This window comes from Haemaphysalis longicornis, unplaced genomic scaffold (assembly GCF_048455015.1).
Source record: "Haemaphysalis longicornis isolate Haplotype H1 unplaced genomic scaffold, Haemaphysalis longicornis Haplotype H1 scaffold_2, whole genome shotgun sequence".
In the NCBI taxonomy this organism is placed as follows: Eukaryota; Metazoa; Arthropoda; class Arachnida; order Ixodida; family Ixodidae; genus Haemaphysalis; species Haemaphysalis longicornis.
In genome coordinates this window covers 254074457-254079424 of record NW_027526295.1, presented here as the reverse complement: position 1 = coordinate 254079424, position 4968 = coordinate 254074457, and positions in this window count along the sequence as shown.

The following is a 4968-nucleotide window of genomic DNA, read 5'->3' as shown; positions in this document are numbered from 1 at the left end:
AGTGCCATTAAAATCTGTGTGACCGTTATTCTGACGCGACAACCTTTCGAATGAATCAAACTTGTATTTTGCTGTCACGCTTTTTTTTAGCAATCAAGGCCTTACTGGAGTACTTGTTAAAAAGTTTGAGCGTGCTTGCCCGTGTGTCTTCCTTTACAGAATGACATCCCTGTGGCAGCCTACCATTGTCCGTGAAGAAGAAAGTGTATGACAGCTGCATCTTACCGGTACTCACCTACGGGGCAGAAACTTGGAGGCTCACTAAGAGGGTTCAACTTAAATTGAGGACGACTCCGCGAGCAATGGAATGGAAGATGATAGGTGTAACATTAAGGGACAAGGAGAGAGCGGAGTGGATCAGGGAACAAACGTGTGTTAAGGACATGTTAGTAGAAATTAAGAAGAAGAAATGGACGTGGGCAGGGCATGTAATGCGAAGCCAAGATAACCGTTGCTCATTAAGGGGAACAGAGTGGATTCCTAGAGAAGGCAAGCATGGTAGAGGGCGGCAGAAAGTTAGATGGGCATGAGATGAAGAAGTTTGCGGGGATAAATTGGTCGCAGTTAGCACAGGACCGGGGTAATTAGAGATTAATGGGGGAGGCCTTTGCCCTGCATTGGGCGTACATAGGCCGGTGATGATGATGATGATGATCCCTGTGAGGAGTTCAGTGACTCTGCTCCTTAATACTTCGTTCCTATAGCAGAAGCGAGGAGCTGTGATCATGCGGCACGATTACAATGCCCTTCACATTACGCTCCTCATGTGTTTGAGGAGCCGCATGAAACTTTCCCTCAAACGGACAATCATTCCGCGCCCGGCCCTGGCAGTGCCTGAGATGTTACCAGAAAAGGCGGCATTCATTTTACAAACGTGATGTTCCCGCGTGTTGCAAAAGCATACTAAATACAACGAAGGCGTGCGAACTTTCTCCCTTATTGATTTGACAGACTAGTACGATCGTAATAAAATTACGATCGCTTACGACCGCACGACCGCTTACACCGCTTACAAAATTATGAGGACCATGATAGGTATATGCTTTTAGTACTTATTTACGCTGCAGTTTAGGTAGCTGACATTATTTGAAGAAACAAAAAGCAAACATTTTGCAATCAGTGGCGAGAACCAAGCGCCGACCCGTATGCTCAAGTGTAAATTGAACAGGCTCGTATGGATGGAACCACGCTCTCATCTCGTGTGTTAACACTTTTGTTTAGTATTTTTATGCTGCTCCATCTTCGCAAAGGACATGTCGACCTTTATCAAGTGAAATATAGAGCATGATACCAGTGCGTAAAAAATCTCGCATGAACATGCGGCACGAGTCATTAGGTCGGTGACGTATAGATGTGGGTCCAAATATTGAGCTATTAGCATGCATGCAGTACATAGCCGTTCTGAGCGCCCAGCAGGCTCTTTGAGGCGTCCCTTCACTTTAGTGGCGTGTGTGTGCTTCGATAAGAGGTTTGCTATCGGCGCCTAACAACTTTCCGGCCAGATGTAAATGATAATTTGACAACAGCGTGAGTCCACAACTGATACCAGGGTTAGCAATGGTGGCCCAAAGTTTACTACACTTTGGCCGATCAGCTGCCTGTATGGGACTTGGCACTACTACGTCCTCTTCAAACATCATGATGTAATGTCGTGGCTCTCACTGGTTCGTTTGTATATATATACGCCTCGAGCGCGGCCTGTAGGGGCGCCACTGAAATCCCCCTAGCGGCCCGTTTCGAAAGCAGGCGCGGGAGTCCCCGGCCCGCTCCCCCCTGTCGCCGTTGCTTTTGGGGCTCGTTCAAGACATCGATTTACCGTTTGCCCGCGTTCGAAATACCGAATAACGTGGAGCAGGCACTCTGTTTGCAAGCCTGGTGTGTTCACGAGAGTATAAACGTTTATGACGCGATCTTAGAAAGATCTATATGAGCGCCGGGCGTGTGTCACAGGCCGGCGTCCCGAAGCCAGCATTTGCATGCAGATTGCAATTCCGCTGCCCTGAAATTTAGTGGCAGTGTCTCCGTAAGCAGTGTTTCCTCCGATGTTCATGTTGCGGCCATACACACTATGATGTAAATCGACTTTGTGCACTACAAAATCCAGCGGAGCACTCATACCTGACAGCACGCAAGTTACGCCTGCCAATATCACATATCAGATACCCTGTTGGCTTGTTCAGTACCCTGAACAAGCCAATGCGGCGTAAATTTCCAAACATTGTACCAAAGAAGTACGATGGATAATGCAAAATTACACTCCGGAGTCAGCACACGACGGCAAATTTAATGCTGGGTCGTCTTGCCCCGAGGTGAGCGCTCGCTAAGATTCATCTGTTACATTTATCCTCCACGAGAAGCGCGAAGATGGGCTTATAGAGTAATCCGCGTCCGCGACCAAACTCTTCTTCGAAACATTGTCGTATGACACTGGGAGACTGCAGAATCTAGCATAAACCGAAATCAGAGACCCTTATCAGATACGACACTCTTCCAACGAGCCCGTGTGTACGAGATTTCGGCGCACGTTAAGGATCTCCAGGTGGTCAAAATTAATCCGGAGCCCTCCACTACGGCGTGCCTCATCGTCTCCGTTGCGTCGGCGCGTTAAACCCTGCAATCAATCAATCAATCAATCAACTCTTTCAACGACACCTCGTATTTCTTCAAAAAATGCGTCCGCCGAATGATCAGCCGTTCGTTGAAGGCGAAAAACAAACGAAAAGTGAACACGCAGCTTGTGTGCGTGATTAATAAATGTTCATTTGTTGATTACGCTCCGCATTTGTAAACAACGACAGTTGAGCGTCCTCCTCCTCCCCCCCCCCCCCCCTATGTCTAGCGAAATATCAGTGCATTTCGCATCTAGTTGGTCTGGTGAATACTACCTTGCTCAAACAAACGTCTTTAGCATTTCAGAAGCTGCACTCGTTTTTTTTTTTTATTCCCGTACGACTATTCTATTTATTGCTCCTGACTTGCAGACCATTCATTTTCCCGTGGTCATTAACATATACCTTGGTTCTTACCATAAGGCATGAGTGGGCACATATCTGACAATGCACAGCCTTTGAGTGTAATTAACATTTTCGCGTGGCTTATATTCCCATAAAAGGTACAAGTTTTTGTACGCTGTTGGGTTATCACATCCCCGAAACATATTTTTCTACGACGTACATATTTGATGCAAAGCCATCATTTGTTGTCTGCGCTGCAAAACGAACCAACCTCTTACAGTGCCAATATTAGGTCTAAACAAGGCGACAACAGAAGTGATTTGTGCATGACGTGTTCAAAGGTGACAGCGGTGATATGCCGCTGCCGTCGCCGACGCCCGCAAGAGCGGCCAAGAAGCGCGCAGAATTGCCTCCCCGGGTAGCTCTTGTTGGCGTTCGAGCGCTCTACCAAGACGCCGCTGTTTTTTTTAAGCGCCCTAAACGTGCAGTTAGCTTACAGACGTCACCTTAACAAGTTGTTTAGTGCGCGGAAAGGCAAAGAGAAGCGAAAGAGAACCAAAACACTGCATGACCACCTATCAGCCACGCAGCGCTAATCCCGCAAACGCCGCGGAGAAGCGGCGGCAGGCGGCACAGCGATCGCGAATCTCGAGGCGTATATATATATTCTCGTGGTATAGCCGGAAATCTTTTTTTTTTTTTTGGGGGGGGGGGGGGGGGAGTTGAGAGGTGGACATGTTGTTTTTACTCAACGATAGCAGCTAAGAGAATCTGTCGGGATGGTTACATATTAGACGTGTGCTAACGTTCTAAACTTCAAAAAATACGACAAATGTTTGCTGTTCGATTCGGCTCGCAGTGCAGTTTAAAAGCAGCCAAAGTTTTCGGATATTCGAAATTAATTTACGAACAACAAAGGTTGGCTCCGCCGCAAGACAAGCAAACTTTTTGGCTTCACCGCATGGCTACCTTTTTGAATCGGCTTTTTGGCACGACCTCAAAGCTGTGCAAAAAAGCCCAACACGTGTAAGACTTGCGCAAAAGTGTATGCTAAGTGTGGTGTACCACGGCCGCTGGATGATCCAGCGACCGTGGGTGCACATTAGCTGAAAAATGGAACGCTACTGGTGCAAAAGTAAGCCGAAAACGTTTCTTGTCAGTATAGTGGCATGAGCGAGATATCAAGTATTACTTGTTGGCTTGCAGTAAAGTACATACATCAGCCATTAGCATGCCTTGCCTCTTTTCAATGACCGGAGAGAGAGAGAGAGAGAGAGAGAGAGAGAGAGAGAGAGAGAGAGAGAGAGAGAGAGAGAGAGAGAGAGAGAGAGAGAGAGAGAGATCAAGGCCTCCTGGTCTTCGAGCTGGCAGCTCTCCCACTGCTGGTGGAGGATTGGTGGGGCACGTCCAGACGAGATGAGCGGTAGCGTCAGGCTCATCGCAGTGGGGGCAGTCGGGTGGGTAGGTCGTAGGAGAGACCAGTCAAATGTGCTTCTTGTATTCACAGCATGTTGAGGCACCCGCATTTCTTTATGGCAATGTAACGCCAAATTTCTGTTCTGCTTTTTCGTCATGTCTTAGCGTTTTTTATTTTGAAATTTTCGTACCATATTTTTATGAAGCATTAGTACATGAACACTCGGATGCTTTAAGCCGTGACTGCTTAAGTAATGTTTTTGTAGCCATGTTTTAGGAGCTCTATACTCAATAAAACAATGATGTTGATATTCGGAAATATTCATTTCACACAGTTCTTAATATTTTTATTCCAAAACGTTCGATTCCATCCACTTAGTTTTTACTTTCCATATTCAATTCAAAGTCCCAAATTTAATAGTTCCACAGCTCTATTACTCACAGTTCTCATTCAATGCATCCAAACAAATACGATAACACATTTTTCCCTACTCAAATCGTTGGAGAAATGTTTTTGTGATACATAAAAGACTGACGTAGGAAAAAGACACGGCCCCAGGGATGTCTAGCAGCGAGAGAAGCCTTGGCGCACATCACA